The following is a 16626-nucleotide window of genomic DNA, read 5'->3' on the forward strand; positions in this document are numbered from 1 at the left end:
TCCTCGCTTTTTAAGCGCTTTAGAAAACCGGAAGTGTTTGCGTGGCTCCACCCCCACGTCCGGTAAGAGGCGGTACTTCCGGCGGCGGTGTCCCCCTGATTGACAGGTAGTTGAACATGGCAGCCCAGAGCCAACGAGATATAGCTTCCCGCTCATGGGCTTAAAATTATTTAAGGTTTCCCGCATCACTGGGACTAGAGGCGGGCATCCTGCCCCGAAGGCGTGGAAGTGTTGTTCTTGTGAGTGATTTTGAATTTTTTTTATCATAAGGTATTGCCACAGTGGGCGCCAGGGTTGTTCTTGGCGAAGAAGCCCGAGGCCTGAGGGTGAGCGCCCCATAACCCTGCGGCGGTCACCTCGTAACAGCGAGACGGGCGGGGTGCGGTAGCTCATCGGGGTGTAACTAAGGGGTGCAGTGAGGACGCCGTAAAGCTCCCTAGTCCCAGACATCAGGGGACGTGGACCTCAGGACGGCTCACGAAACACTGGAATCTCTCGGCGCCTTGTGTGCCCCATTCAGATACCAGCAAAATACCGCTTGTAATTAATTTATTTATTTGAAAGAGAGCGAGAGAGAGGTCTTCATCCGCTGGGTCACTCTCAAAATGGCCGCAACAGCCTGAGCTGGGTCAGACCAAAGCCAGGAGCTTCCTCCGGGTCTCCCACGCAGGTGCAGGGCCCAAGGACCTGGGCATCCTCCACTGCTTTCCCAGGCCACAGCAGAGAGCTGGATGGGAAGAGGAGCAGCCGGGTCTCGAACCAGCGCCCGTATGGGCTGCCGGCGCTGCAGGCGGAGGCTTAGCCCGCTGTCCCGGGCGCGGGTCCCCCAGACGCTGCAGCGCCCGCCTGGCCAGCCGGCACTCCGAATGCGCTGGGATGCGCCGGCCAGGGTTCCCCGCGGCGTTTTTCTCAAGAAGGTGCCCGGCCCCCCGGAGCCCTGTGGACTGCCGCCAGTGCCGGTGTTTGGCTGCGTCCGCGTGAGCAAGGCCTCTGCTCCTGGCCCCCAACAGCCCTGCGCCCTGCTCTCGCCCGGGGACCACCATGGCTCCTTAGGTGTCCGCCCACCACCCCTGCAGTCTGTGCACAGAGTAGACTTCAGCCTGCCCTTGTCCTCACACTCTGTCCTCCTTGTTACCAGTGGCCAGGACCAGACTTGGGGTGACGTCATTATCCACCCGGTGACGCCGAGGGAGAGGCTGTGCAGTGTGCCCAGGGTCTCCGGGGGGCAGACGAAGTCTTGGGTAAGAGGGTCTGCGCTTAATGCTACTCTCTGCTGTCGCTTTCTTTTGTAATAAATAAGCTGGTTTTTTTTTTTTTTTTTTTTTTTTTTGACAGGCAGAGTGGACAGTGAGAGAGAGAGACAGAGAGAAAGGTCTTCCTTTGCCGTTAGTTCACCCTCCAATGGCCGCTGCGGCCGGCACACCGCGCTGATCCGATGGCAGGAGCCAGGTGCTTCTCCTGGTCTCCCATGGGGTGCAGGGCCCAAGCACCTGGGCCATCCTCCACTGCACTCCCTGGCCCCAGCAGAGAGCTGGCCTGGAAGAGGGGCAACCGGGACAGAATCCGGCGCCCCGACCGGGACTAGAACCCGGTGTGCCGGCGCCGCAAGGTGGAGGATTAGCCTATTGAGCCGCGGCGCCGGCCATGTAATAAATAAGCTGGTTTTAATTTTGTTACCAGTGCGGTTATTTTCACGTACTTGGAAGCGAGCGAACGAGAGACAGGTGGCGGCTCTACCGGGTATGCCACAATGCGACACAATGCGACAGAGAGATTTTCCACCTGCTGGTTCACTCCCCAGATGGTTGCAATGACCGGGAGCCTGGAGCTCCGTCCTGGTCTCCCACCAGCATGGCAGGGGTCCAAGCACTTGCTTCATCCTTAGTTGCGTTCCCAAACACATTAGCAGGGGACAGAATGGAGCAGCTGGCGCTCACAGGGGATGCCTGTGTTCCAGGCAGCCGCTTAACCTGCCGCCCCACAACCCTGGCCCAGTGGCGTGGTTTTTGCTGAAAAGCCTGTTGTGTTTCTTAGTTCTGCTTCTGTCTATGTAAGGATACAGTGACTCCTCTTTCTCTCTTACTGTTGTGAGGATTCCTACTTATTATTGTTTTTGCTTTTGATGATGGTTTGTTCTTTTTTTAAAAAGAATTTATTTATTTGAAAGGCAGAGTTGTGGGGAGAGGGAAAGGGAGAGAGACAGAGACAAAAACAGAGCGGGATCTTCAGTTTGCCGGTCCGTTTCCCAGATGGCTGCAGCTGCACATACGCACCTGGAGGCAGGGGTGATGGCTCAACTACTTGGATCACTAATGTGTGAGACTCAGGGCAGAGCCCAGCGCCTGGCTTCAGCTTGACCTGGCCCTGCCATTGTGGGCATTTAGGGAGTGAATCAGTGCACGGGAGATCCGGCTTTCCCTCTCTCTCTCTCTCTCTCTGCCCTTTAAATAAAAATAAATAAAAAATTTAAAAGAGAGTGTACTTAAGGTTTTGTCTTTGATCTTTTATATTCCCTTCTTAAAAAAAAAAAAGATTTGTTTCATTTATCTGAAAGGCAGAGTTACAAAGGGGAGGGGGGACAGAGAGAGAGAGAGAGATCTATCTTGGCTCCGCTGCTTCACTCCCCAAATGGCTGCAACGGCTGGAGCTGAGCTGATCCAAAGCCGGGAGCCGGAAGCTTCATCTGGCTCTCCCACGTGTGTGCAGGGGCCCAAGCACTTGGGCCATCTTCTACTGCTTTCCCAGGCCACAGCAGAGAGCTCAATCGGAAGTGGAGCAGCCAGGACTAGACTGGTGCCCATATGGGATGCCAGCACTGCAGACTGCAGCTTTACCTGCTATGCCAAAACACCAGCCCCCTACATTTCCTTTTAAGTGTGGTTGTTTTACCTTTGTTGTTGTTACTATACGTCTTTCTTGATAACATTTCCTTCTGTATAGAGGACTAGTGCCTTTGTTGTTATTTTCTAAAAACTTACATTGCATGTCAACTATGTGTCAGGCAAGTTTTTGGGAGGCCAAAAAAAAGTGAAAAAGGGGAAAAAAGTGATAAGGGATTGGCTCTGCTCCCAGGGAGACAGCCCAGAACTTTCCCTGGATGCCTTTGACCCTGTGATGCTACCATCCGACCACCAGCTTATGCCATACATCAATATAATTTTTATGTGATTATCTTTTTGAATTTTAGTCTTATTGACTTTCAAATTAAATTTTATGTTCTCTGAAGTCAGTAATAGCATGCATGACCTCTTAACATCTTTACAGAATCCACATTTCTCCACACAATTGGAGCTTATAAATATTTCTTTATTGAATTATTTTTTTCTGATGATACTCTAGTCAAATAAACTTGAGCTATTTCTGTCTAGTAGACAGATATCTATAGTATGAAGTACCAGACAATTAAATTTATTTTATTTCTTTGAATGGCAGAGTGATAGGAGACCAGGGGGAGGAGGGAGGGAGGGAGGGAGGGAGGGAGAGAGAGAGAGAGAGAGAGAGAGAAAGAGAAAGAGAGAAAGAAATTTTCCTTCTGCTGGTTCACACCCCAGATGGCCACAATGGCCAGAGCTGTGCCAAGCTAAAGTTAGGAGCCAGGAGCTTCACCCGGGTCTTCCACATGGGAGCAGGGGTCCAAGCCCTTTGACCGTTTTCTGCTACATTTCCCAGGTCATTAGCAGGGAGCTGGATCAGAAGTGGACAGCTGGGCCTTGAACTGGTGCCCATTTGGGATGTCAGCATTGCAGCCAGTGGCTTAACTGGCTGTGCCACATGACAGCCCCTTCTTGCCCCAATTTTTAAGTCAGCCTGGATTTCATTTTCCTCTTGTTAGATGCTAAAACAAGTATTTCCTCCCTCTAGAGGGTAGTTGTGTGCGCTTTTAAAATTGACCTGGAGTATAAAGACATAATAAAAAAAGGATTTAAGTTAATAAGAATTCATTAATTTTATTGTTAGTAGCCGACTAACAAATAACTCAGAACAATGTCCTGTGATTTGGAGGGCTTTGGGATTAGTTTTTGTTTTAATTGATCAACAATGCATGACAAGCTGAAGCAGTGAAAATATAAATTGCGGAGTTTAAAACCTTCAGACATACAAGTGGCTGTATTTAGGATCGTGGCTTTTCTTCCTTCCAAACCTAAGCAGCACATGTCTTAAATTACTGTCCCAGATTGAGAATCGCATATAAAAGGCAACTGTGAATTGATCTTGTTTGTCTAGGATTTATTGGGTTCTCTTGGGGTTTAACAGTCTAAATTTATAATCAAAACATTCAGAGTTTCCCAGAAGAACTATAAACCAAGCTTATAAATTTATAGCAGCAACGGTTATACAAGATCCCCAGGGCTGCAACGGAGGGGCTTCGAACATGCAGTGGCCTAGAACCAAGTCAGAGCGTGTGTTTTGAAGACACTTGCTCCCCTGTCCAACACAACCATTTTTGTGTATAACTTCTCCTTAATGAGTCCCAACACAGTGTGGTCAGCTGGGTTCCAGCGCCTGCTTTGGATGCTAAAATGACTTCATTTATTTTAATTGCATTTTGAAAAGCATCATAGAATTACAAACTCACAGTCAAAAAAAGAGATGACAAGTTTATAGCCTGAGTCTGTAGGCAAACAGGAATGGGTGCTTTAGCAAATGGGATACAACATTCCAGCTTGACTAGATTTGGAGCAAAAATAATCACACTTGGTAAATCCAATTTCAGAATCACTAAATATTTATCCTTTTTCTAAGGGTGAAGCTTTTGTTATCTCAAATAATATTTGCAAGCAGAGTTATATGAGGACTTTATTTAGATGGAGGCTGTAAGTCTACTGCTGGTAATAACAGTCAGTTTAAGAGGCCAGCTTGCCTTGTCTAAGATCTCAAATCAAGGACTGTTACTGACGCCTTCTGGATTTCCTCTAATTGCCTTCCACACAGATATTTGTGACTTATTCGCTTGCAAATTTATAGCACCGGTGCTGTGTGTTCAAAAAGAATGTTTTAGTAGAGTTCAGAATTCGTGTGTCGCTGTGTTGCTCTCCACTTGTAAACTGGTTCATGTGGATTGAGTTGCTTACATGGTGACTGTCATTCCCGCCTTTTACTGTCTCGGGACGAGACTGATGGAGGCCAGCATTGCAGGCCATGAAGGAATTCACCAGCAGTCAGAGAGCAGTGAGCAGAGTTAGATGTAGCAAACACACAGCCGGGAGCAGCAGGCCAGCAGGCCAGCTGGAAGCCGACTGCTGCGGGATTGCCGTGGGCAAGGGGCTTCTCATCCCAGTTCATGCTTACTGCTGGGGACTTTCACTGGGGGCCTCCTTGTTGCCTGGGGCCCAGGTGGCCTCCACTCCCCCCTCCCACTGAGAGATCAACAGTGACAAACCTTGGTCATTTAGGCTGGGTCTCATCTTCTCTAACTGCTGGGCAGAGATGTTGATTTGCTTTGCCTAACATGGTGGAGGTGTCCTGGGGTCCTGGCGGTAGGACGCCAGCAGGTGGTGGAGACTCGGGGAAGAGGGGGTGATCTGCTCCATATAAATTGCTGTGTTATCCAGGGGACTGCTGGTGGCTTCGTCTGGAGGAATCTGATGTTTAAGGGGCCGGAATCTTTGTGGCATTGCTGTTTGGACATGGATTTGCCATATGCTGGAGGATGTAAGCTGAACTAGCTTATTCAAAAGAGGAGGCCTGAGAGTTAGGGCGAGGAGGAGAGAGATGGAGGGCTTACTAGGGTCGGTGGCTGTGGGGGGATGGAAGCCGCGTTCTCTACCCGGGGAGCTCAGAACCCAGGCCTAGGGCTTTTCACTCTCTTCTAACCTCAGCCAACCTCAGCCCACACGACATCCAACTCCTGCCCACCTTATGCAGCATTCTTAGATTACCAAGTTATCTCTCCTACCCTTTTCTCTCCAGTCTAGAGTAATGCAGTCATCTTGTTGTAGGACTGAATTTCATATACAGTGCCTTTCCTTATCCAAAAATTATCTTTCCTTAACCTTCTGTGCCCAGAATACATTGTCATGTTCATTGCTTCCTTCCTATTTCACTTTCCTGTCTACAGGCACCTTTAATTTACATTTCAAAATAGTCATTTAAAAATACCTAAATGAAGAGAAGCACTTTTAGTAAGATTACATATACACAGAACACAATGAATATTGTGTCTTTTTCTGAATTATTTGTCTTCCTGGCCAGCAAACCCAGGCACAAATGTATGTTAAGAATTCTGAAAATATCTTTATTCTCCCTGCTTTTCCTTCTTTTTTAAAAGATTTATTTATTTATTTGAAAGTCAGAGTTACAGAGAGGAGGAGAGGCAGAGACAGAGAGAGAGGTCTTCCATCCGATGGTTCACTCCTGAGTTGGTCACAATGGCTGGAGCTGCACCGATCCAAAGCCAGGATCCAGGTGCTTCATCTGGCTCTCCCGTGTGGGTGCAGGGGCCCAGGGACCTGGGCCATCTTCTGCTATCCCAGGCCACAGCAGAGAGCTGGATTGGAAGTGGAGCAGCCGGAGCAGTTTTTTTTTTTTTTTTTTTTTCTCCTCAGAGTCCTAGAAAGGCTTATCTATAGAGTCCACCAATCTTAAGGCAGTCAGGCACCTGTTGTTCAGAAACATTTGTTAAGTCTTCTCCATGGATCTGACCTCAGATGTTCTTAGAGAATACCTGGAACTGTGGCTGACAAGAGACTTAGCATGGTCATGGTTAAAATTGCACAACTCAACAATGTCGAGACCTGAAAGGGACAGATGGAGATCCTGAGGGGCAGACAGCGTGGACTGAGGACTGAAATGTGGGTGCAGGGAAACCAGGAGGGGCTGAATGTGTGGCCCCTGTGTCTGCCAACAACCCCATGTGGTACCCACCACAGCCAGCGAGACCCAGGGCTCAGCCATGGAGATGGGAAATGCAGGTGAGAAAAATCTTACCTCTTCTGTGGCTGGGCTTCCCCACGTAGACAGAACAAGGTCAGCAGCGAATACAAGAGACTTGAAGCTGGGGGACTGTGTCCCAGCTGAGCTTTGCTAAAGGGCTAGAACTCCGGTTCTGGAAGTCTGTGTCGGGGACACATGGAAAACCACACAGCTTTTTTGGGTTGGGGGTTAAACTGATCCCAATTCAGGTGATTGACCTAGAGGCAGAAACCCTGGCGACATGGCCCGAGGAACGCTGGGGTAAGCCATTTCTGGGTCATCCCTCCAAGAAGGAGGCACTCGATTTAAACAGGGCCCTTCACTGGGGTGTCCACCGGCTGCAGCGTGTCCTGGGTGCTTCCTTATTGCTGGGGATTTTCACTAGGGGCCTCCTTGTTGTCAGGGGCCCAGGTGGCCTCCACAATGACGAATTAACCAACATGCCTTTAAGTCATGGATAATCATCCTTTACTCTGTGTGTGTGTGTGTGTGTGACTCAGTTTTGTAAAATCATGGATCTGTGCGCCCAGAAGTCACGACTGTTTTTAAGGACTTGTCAGAGGCTTGGCCAGACTCTTGTCTCTGAAGTCACCTACTGGACTGTAGGACCAGGTACCTGCAGCACTTCTTCACCTCTTGAGCCCCAGTCCCATGCCTTCCCCTTGTCCGTTTTCACGGCCTCCCGAATGCACGCAGCTCTTTGCTTGGACACCTCCCCTCCTCACCTTGACTTAGCATCTGTTTCATGCAGGAGCAGGTGAACTTGGACTTGGGAATGAGGTGAGGGGCCTGCGGGATGTGTGGGCTGTTAGCTAGAGGTCAGATCGTCTTGTGTACGGCTTGTTTTCTGTATGGAATTTCTCTGAAGATGGGAAAACTCGCCGATGTTTCTGGGTTGAGGGGAGAGGGGCTGGAACCCCGGGAGGGAAGGAGAGACTTGGGAGGGGTCGAAAGGCTCAGGATATATTTTGTGACATGTGCTCCATTCTGATCAGTTTGTTGACATTTGCTATTTCTGTTTTCTACTTTGCATACACATTCCCACTTCCTCTGCCTTGAGGGGGAGAAGGGCATCTTAGAGTTGGTAGATGCAGTGTTTTTCCTTGCTGTCATGCACAGGTGTAGGGAGGCCTGCCTATACCCACCAGTCTTGTTGCTTGTGTCATGTTGTGTAGGTCCCTTTGTGATTTCACCTTAGCCAGTGCTTAGTTTCATAGTGGTGGATGGCAGTGGGGGACAATGCCTGGTGTAAAAGTCACCCAGATGTCCAGGAATTGGGGCTACGTTTTGTATAGCAATGAAATACATTTCTGTGAATAGCATCCAAAGGCTTTAGTCTAAAAGACTCAGATGTTGGGAGCCTGCTAAATTAGGATGGGTGCTATGCAAAGTCTGTCCATATTCGATTTACAACTTGGGGGAGAAGGAGCATGTCATCAGGGAGATTCTTTAGATTAGCATCCGGGTCATCAGTGGCAGAAGGAAATGAAATGGAACTGAATCATTGATGTTGAAAACTGTGGAAGATTTGAAAGGCACAGAACACTGACAGAATTTTTCTTGTCCTCAAATGTCAAACATAGGAATAAGAGCACTTAATAAAATTGTCTCACTTTTCTGTTATGGTTCTTAGTACCAGAGGCTGTAAACCATCTGGATTTCAGAGGAATCAAAAAGTAAAGACGTGAATGAGTGACCAACTGGGAATTTTATTTCTAAACTAATTCGCTCACAGTGAAGCTCATGACAGGAGCTGCTGCTTACTCTGTGTTCTTGTGGCCGTGTCTGGGAGTTCAGCAGGAAGTCAGATTGGCATCCTGAAGAATGCATTGTGGTTAGTTAGCAAGAGCAGTTTTAGAAGATAGCATAACGAAGAATCAAGTATAAATTACGTTAGCAGTTGGTGAGAAATCCTGCTCACTGGTTTAGACTCAGTCATTTGCAACTTCATGTTTGGTCTGAGATGAAAAATGTCTTTGGGTGGTTGTTAAGGTAGGCCCTTTGCTTTCGGTGCTACCCTGGGTGTTTCTGTAACAGTGCCCTGGGTTTGGCATCTGTTTCTTCTGGGGACTTTAAGAAACACACTATGCTTTTGATTTGTTATTTTGTTGATCAGAATTGAAAACTGTGTTGCAAGAACAAACAGTGAATATATTATCAAAGATCTTCAAGACAAAAAAGAGGCAAGTGTAACTTATTCCAGCAAGCAGACTGTGTCCAACCTTGAGCCCGTTATTCCCCACAAAGTATTTCTGTGCCTGAACGTGAGCGTGCATGTTGGTTTAGAACTCCTTCAAGTTTCGGTTCTCAGTAGAGCAGCTGAGAAGGGAGAAAATATTGCACAGATTGAGTGAATGCCATCACCCCATGACTCCAAGGAGATTTACTATCTTTTGGTGAGGGCCAATGAGTATACCTGTTACACATAAGACGTCATAGCCCTGAGAAAGAATTTCAGAGTCATCCATCAGCTGGGTCAGCCTTTGGAAATAGATTTGCGCTGGTGCAGTGGGGTCTTTGGTCATAGAAAGAGCCTTCCATTGCAATTCCAGGATGGCTGTACTCATATTGGAAGCTCTTTTGTGGTGAGATCTCTCTGCTTAAGAAGTGTTTCTCAAGTGTGTTTAACCACAGAAAACCTTTTCTTCTTAATTGGTAATGCTAGCTGAATAGATCCAACGCCACCCCCTTGGTTTTCAAGGGAAGGCCCACGTAGTTACGTCATTGCACAAGGTCACACAAGTCATAAGGGCCAAAGTCTGGAATGATGAGAAGCCACTTAAAGACTAAGGTGAGGTGTAGCCTGATCAAGCCAGGAGACACGGAGTCCAGTTTTGGTGCAAGGAATCAGAACGTGTTAGATACGAGACACAGAGCAGTGAGGGTCAGACAGCAGGCAGGAGGTTAGGAGGCACTGAGCAGAAACAAGCTACAAGTAGCAGTGTTGCTATTAGCCTTCCCATTGTTAGCTATTTATTCAAGGGCGCCTGAATTAAACCGAGTACTCACATCTGTTCCGTTCCTCAGTGTTCCCTAAAACTGAGCTTACTACTGCCTTGTGCCTGCCATCACCAGTTTTCCTGGAATTGATCAGACATTTTTGAGTCCCTGCTCTAGGCAATGTAACAAATTTGTAGAAGACTCATGTTCTTTCCAAATAGATAGAATATTTATGTAGCAAAATATACTTTAAAAATAACTCCAAAGATTTATAAACTCCAGTTTTGGGATCATTTATTTTCTACATGAAGAAAAATACTCAAAAGAGCACTGCGTGGGTGTGCAGAGGCCCAGGTTCAAGTTCGGCTGCCACTAATTGGGGTGTTGGCAGGCTACAGGGTTCTTTGTGTTTTAGTTTCCTCATCTGCAAAATAAAACATTCGCATCAGATGATTTCTAATGTCCTGCCCAAGCTTAAAAGGTTATGCTTCCAGGAAACTTTTATGTAACAAAGTTTCCACAATGTAAAACAAAATTTGAGTTTTCCTTTGTTGCCTGGGAATTGGGTTTAGCTAGAGTGTTGCTCACTCTTTGAGAATGTGAAGGAAAACTTTTTAAAGGATAGCTTTAAAATCAGGAAATTAATCACAGAAAGAAATCCTCATTAGGTGTCTTAAAAGCCCAGACATAGTAGTTTACACAGTGAAATATCACCTGAACTGATGACAAGACCGGCTGACAACACTCGAGGGAGTTATTTTGAAGGATCTAACCCTGAAAATTGCAGACAGAAGCAGAAAGAAAATTTGGCTTTTATCACGCTATTCTTACTAGTAACTCCAACAGCTTTCCGATTTCCAGCTATATTTGATGAATGAGACAGTAAGCCATATGGTCCGAGTTCCTTGGGGACTTCGATTGCTGTTATTAAGAAGCCAGGCTCATTCAGCTCCTGGCTCGTGGTCCTCCAGGAGCACTGGTCCTGGCTGCCTCTGAGCACGTGTGATCCCTCTCTTCTCCTCCGCTCCTCCGGTCACCTTGCACTTCTGCCCCTGGGCTCCCTGAGACCGCTCTGTTGCAAACAGACTGCTCTCTCTGTCTTTCAGCAGAACAGCTAAACAGGGATGAGAGGGATCCCTGAGCTCACTTTTTTAGAAAACAGGTCAAATAGTGATTCCAACTATGACAGGAACGGTGAAAAGGCAGTCCCCTTGCCTCTCTATGTGGCTGCACCGTGTGGGTTTTAATGTACTCCTCCTGTCACCCAGTGGTGGTAGAACCTGCTGGTGACTCCACACCTCCCTGTCTCCTGGGGCAGAAAACATGGTCAGACAGCTTCAGGAGTTTGGCCTTCACCACTTTGGGAAAGAGCCTGGTCTTAACAGAGTGTAATCATTAAGCAATCGTATTATTTCTGACCCCCAGCAACTCCATTAAATGTATTCCATGACCTCATTCTTTGCTAATCCAGGATATCTCAGATACTTTTCAGTTTCAAAGAACTCATTTCAGTAGTCGGTTGATTTTTTTTTTATATTGAACTAACCTTGCATTCTTGGGATAAATCACATTTGGTCATGATGTATATTCCTTATTTTTAAAATTTTGATGGTTTGTCAGTGTCTTATAGAAGATTTTGTGTTAATATTTATAAGTGATATTGATCTGTATTTTTCTTCTCTCCTGATGTCTTATAATACTGGTTTTGTAAAATAAGGCAGGAAGCATTTTCTCCTTTTTTATTTCATGAAACTTTTTATGAAGAATTGATACTGTTCTGTAAGTGCCTGGTAGAATTCAGTGGTGAAGCCATGTGGGTCTAAATTTCTTTGCGAGTAGTTAAAAAAATTATTTATTGTTATGTATTTGAAGGAGAGAGAGAGAGAGAGATCTTGAGAGATCCTCCATCCACTGGCTCACTCCCCCAGTGGCTGTAACAGCTGGAGCTGGGCCAGGCCAAAGCCCGGAGTTGAAAAGTCATTCCTGGTCTCCTGCATGGGGGCAGGGGACCTGCTGCTTCCTGGAGTGTGCTTTAGCAGGAAGCTGGAGTCAGAAGTGGGGCTGGACTTGAACTCAGGCACTCTGGTATGGGGTGTGGGTGTCCCAAGTGGTGTCCTAGCTGCTGCGCCGAATGCCTAATGCCTGCCCTGTGGGTGGGTTTTGTGGTTACTGATTCAGTCTCTTCACTTGTTATAGGTTATTAATATTGTCTACTTTCTCAGCAGGTTTTGGAGGTATGTGTCTCTCCACGAATTTGTCCATTTCACCTGAGTTGTCGGTTTTGTTGGTGTACAGTTATTTACAGTATTTTATAGTTTGGAAGAGTTGGTAGTTATATGCTCTCATTTCAGATTATAATAATTTGAGTCTTCTCTCTTTTTTGTTGGTCAGTTTAACTAAGGATTTGTCAGTTTTGTTGATCTTTTCAAAGAACCAGGTTTTTTTTCATTGATTTCCTTTGTTAAAAAAAATTTCTGCTTCATTCAATCTGCTGCAGTCTTTATCATTTACTTCTTCCAGCTTGCTTTAGGTTTATTTTGCTCTTCTTTTTCCACAAAGAGTGAAAGTCTAGATTATTGCTTTGAGTTTTTTTTTTCTTTCTTAATATAGGCATGTAGAGCTACAGATTTCCCTCTAAGCATCGCTAAACTGCATCTCATAGTTCTGGTATGTTTTGTCCTCATATTTATTCATCTCAGAATATTTTCTTGTTTCCCTTTTGAATTATTTTAGGTGTGTGATATATACTTCTTCAATCCAATGACTTTTAGCTTCCTTAGGTTGCAGTCAGAGTATATCCTTTATACTATTACTATCCTTTTACATTTAATAAGGCATATTCCTTGGACTAGCATACAGCTAGGACAACTTTTCATGTATACTTGAAAAATGGATTTCTGTCATTTTTTGCAGAATTGTGCAAATAAAAGATATGACTCCTGAACTCAGGCAGACATTTAAAGTTTAAACTCTGAAGTCTTATGTTCACTAAAAGGGTGGCAACTTAGCCCAATAATTGTGTTCAGGAGGTGGGACTAACAGGAGGTATTTAAGTCACTGAGGGTGTGCCGTTGGAAGGTAATTGGCATGTGTAGGTTGATTATGAAAGCCTAAGCCAGACCTAAGATGTCTCTGCTGGCTCATGATGCAACTGTTTCTGCACGCATACTGGGTCCTTGCCCACTCTGGCCTCACCAGAGAGTCCAACCAACGAGACTCCCAGTTTTGGACTGTGTGTCTCTATAGCTATGAACAAAAACAAGCTTCCTCATTCAAAAATAGCTTGTCTTGGATATTTCATTGTGATGAAAAGCTGGTTAATACAATGTCTGTTAGGTTTAACTGTTATTAGCTGGCTAATACAATGTCTGTTAGGTTTAGTGTTATTCTGGTTCTTTCTTGTTAAACTCTTGTCTCATTGTCCCATATATTATTGACAGTGTAGAATGGAACTGTTTCTCTCCTAATTTCTATCAGATTTTTCTTTGTGTATTTTGGTGCTGTGTTCTAGATGTATGTGGGTATCTAATTATATCTTCCTCATAGATTGACTCATTCCTCATGATAAAGTGTCTCTAGTGGTACATTTTTTGTTTGTTTGTTTTATTTACTTGAGATAGAGATGGGGCTAGGTAGAGACAGAGATAGAACTTCCATGTACCTTCCCTGTAGCAAGTGCCTGCATGCCTGCAATAGCCAGGATTGGGCCAAGGCCAGAGCAGGAGCCGAGGATGCAATCCAGGTTTCCCAGTAGGGTGGCAGGAACCCAGTTCCTGTGGCCATGTAGCTGCCCTAGGGTCCGGAGCCACCTTGTACTGTTGTTTGTTCCGCAGTTGACACAATTATATTACATAGCCCTGCAGCTTCCTTGTCGCTGCTGTCTCCTGACATGCAACCAACTTTTCATTCTTTTACTTCGGTTTATTTGTATCCTTTAAAGTGTCTCTGTTGTAGACAGCATGTTGTTAGGTAATGTTTTCAAATCTGCTTTGACAATTTCTTCTTTTTAATTGGATTTTCAATTTGTTTATATTTAATATTATTATTGATAAAGTTGGATTTACATTTGCCATTTTATCTTTTGTTTTCTATGTGAATGTGTTTTACTTTTTCCCCTTCTATTCCTCCTTCATTGTTTTCTTTTTCATTAAATGAGTATTTTCTAATATGGCACTTACATTTCTTTAATGATTTTCCACTATATATTTTCAATTATTTCTTTAGTGGTTACTCTGGAATATACCATACATGTCTTTTTTTTTTTTTTTTTTTTTTTTTTGACAGGCAGAGTGGACAGTGAGAGAGAGAGACAGAGAGAAAGGTCTTCCTTTGCCGTTGGTTCACCCTCCAATGGCCGCCGCTGCAGCCGGCGCACCGCGCTGATCCTGGCAGGAGCCAGGAGCCAGGTGCTTTTCCTGGTCTCCCATGGGGTGCAGGGCCCAAGCACCTGGGCCATCCTCCACTGCACTCCCTGGCCATAGCAGAGAGCTGGCCTGGAAGAGGGGCAACCGGGACAGAATCCGGCGCCCCAACCGGGACTAGAACCCGGTGTGCCGGCGCCGCAAGGTGGAGGATTAGCCTATTGAGCCACGGCGCCGGCCATACATGTCTTACTTTATCAGAAGCAAGGTCATAATTATGCTGACTTAATTATAGTGATGTACAGAAATACCCTGAATAACTCTATCCCTCTTTTGTAGTATTAGTGTTGCGTATGACATCTATTAATGTATGTTCTTATAATGATAATAATAACTGCCTATCTTCTGTCATTATTTCCTTATCCAAATACAATTTTGTCCCCAACTACTGCCTTGCTGCTGTTACTGTGCAGGATATCTTTACCTATAATACATTTTAATTTGTTGTAGGTCCAACCTTACCATATATATATATATATATATATATATATATATATATATATGATTGTCTCTGGTTGTTTGCTTGCTTTATTTATTTATTTATTTGACAGGTAGAGTTACAGACAGAAAGAGAGACAGAGAGAAAGGTCTTCCTTCCATTGGTTCATTCTCCAAATGGCTGCAATGGCCGGAGCTGTGCCAATCTGAAGCCAGGAGCCAGGAGTTTCTTCCTGGTCTCCCACACGGGTGGAGGGACCCAAGCACTTTGGCCACCCTCCACTGCTATCCCAGGCCACAGCAGAGAGCTAGACTGGAAGAGGAGCGGCTGGGACTAGAGCCAGTGCCCATATGGGATGCCAGTGCTACAGGCGGAGGATTAACCTAATGAGCCACAATGCCAGCCCTGCTGGTTGCTTTTTTTTTTTTTTTTTTTTTTTTTTTGACAGGCAGAGTGGACAGTGAGAGAGAGGTAGAGAGAAAGGTCTTCCTTTGCCGTTGGTTCACCCTCCAATGGCTGCCGCAGCTGGCACACTGCGGCCGGCGCACCGCGCTGATCCGATGGTAGGAGCCAGGTGCTTCTCCTGGTCTCCCATGGGGTGCAGGGCCCAAGCACTTGGGCCATCCTCCACTGCACTCCCTGGCCACAGCAGAGAGCTGGCCTGGAAGAGGGGCGACCGAGACAGAATCTGGCGACCCGACCGGGACTAGAACCCTGTGTGCCAGCGCCGCAAGGCGGAGGATTAGCCTAGTGAGCTGCGGCGCCGGCCTGGTTGCTTTTTAAATCAGTTGTGATGATAAAAGAAGAACATGCATTTGGCTTCTTGTTTATGTAATCACCTTTACGTGTGCTTTTCAGGGTCTGTGTGTGTGTCTGTGTGTGTGTGTGTATTTGGGTTACTGTATTTGGGCTTACTAGTTTTTAGCCAGAAGAACTCTCTCTAGTATTTCTTGTGAGGTGGCTAATAACACATTTTCTGTTGTTTTTTTTTTTTTTTAATCCGGAAAAGCCTTTGTTTTGACTTCAGTTTTAAATGATAATTTTGCTAGATATGGTGTTTTTTGACTTTTATTTAGTAAATAGAAATTTCCAAAGTACAGTTTATGAATTACAATGGCTTTCCACCCCCATAACTTCCCTCCCACCCGCACCCCTCCCATCTCCCACTCCCTCTCCCTCTCCCATTCCATTCACATCAAGATTCATTTTCAATTATCTTTATATACAGAAGATCGATTTAGTATATATTAAGTAAAGATTTCATCAGTTTGCACCCACACAGAACATAAAGTGTAAAATAAAATACTGTTTTAGTACTAGTTACAGCATTAATTCACATTGGACAACACATTAAGGACAGAGATCCTACATGAGGAGTAAGTATACAGTGACTCCTGTTGTTGACTTAACAGTTTGACACTCTTGTTTATGGCATCAGAAATCTCCCTAGGCTCTAGTCATGAGTTGCCAAGGCTATGGAAGCCTTTCCCCAAATGTCTGCAATGGTTAGGGCTGGGCCAGGCTGAAGCCAGGAGCCTGGAGCTTCATCCAGGTCTCCCACATGGGTGCAGGGGCCCAAGTACTTGGTCGTATCTTCCACTGCTTTTCCAGGCACATTAGCAGGGAGCTGGATTGGAAGTGGAGCAGCTGAGACTTGAACCAGTGTTCCTATGGGATACCGGAGCTGCAGGCAGCTGCTCAACTAGCTACAACACAATGCTGGCCCCACGTACGATATTCTTAATTGATGTTTTTCCTTTGAGAACTTTGAATACAATATCCCATTGCCTACTGGCCTCCTTATTTTATGATATAAAGTTGAGTATTAACCTGTTGGGGTTCCTTTATAAGTGATGAGTCATTTTTTTCTTGCTCCTTTCTTCTTGTCTTTGACTTTCCACATTGTTCCTATGA

The 16626-nt window shown here is 45.6% G+C and overlaps 1 long non-coding RNA gene across 4 annotated transcripts in view; it reads left to right on the forward strand.

Moving 5' to 3' along the window:
- The first annotated feature begins 37 nt into the window (after positions 1-37).
- The window catches only part of LOC103349986 (uncharacterized), a 119987-nt gene continuing 103398 nt past the window's right edge, over positions 38-16626 (forward strand). Inside the window, exons 1-2 of one of the 4 annotated variants that reach the window (XR_016210359.1) lie at positions 38-239; positions 1139-1241. This is a non-coding gene — a long non-coding RNA (uncharacterized LOC103349986). The remainder of the gene's footprint in view (positions 240-1138; positions 1242-16626) is intronic. The other 3 variants (XR_016210358.1, XR_011390268.2, XR_016210357.1) reach the window with 3 other exon arrangements.

This window comes from Oryctolagus cuniculus, chromosome 7 (genome assembly GCF_051225735.1).
Source record: "Oryctolagus cuniculus isolate XC-2025 breed Fujian yellow rabbit chromosome 7, ASM5122573v1, whole genome shotgun sequence".
Lineage (NCBI taxonomy): Eukaryota > Metazoa > Chordata > Mammalia > Lagomorpha > Leporidae > Oryctolagus > Oryctolagus cuniculus.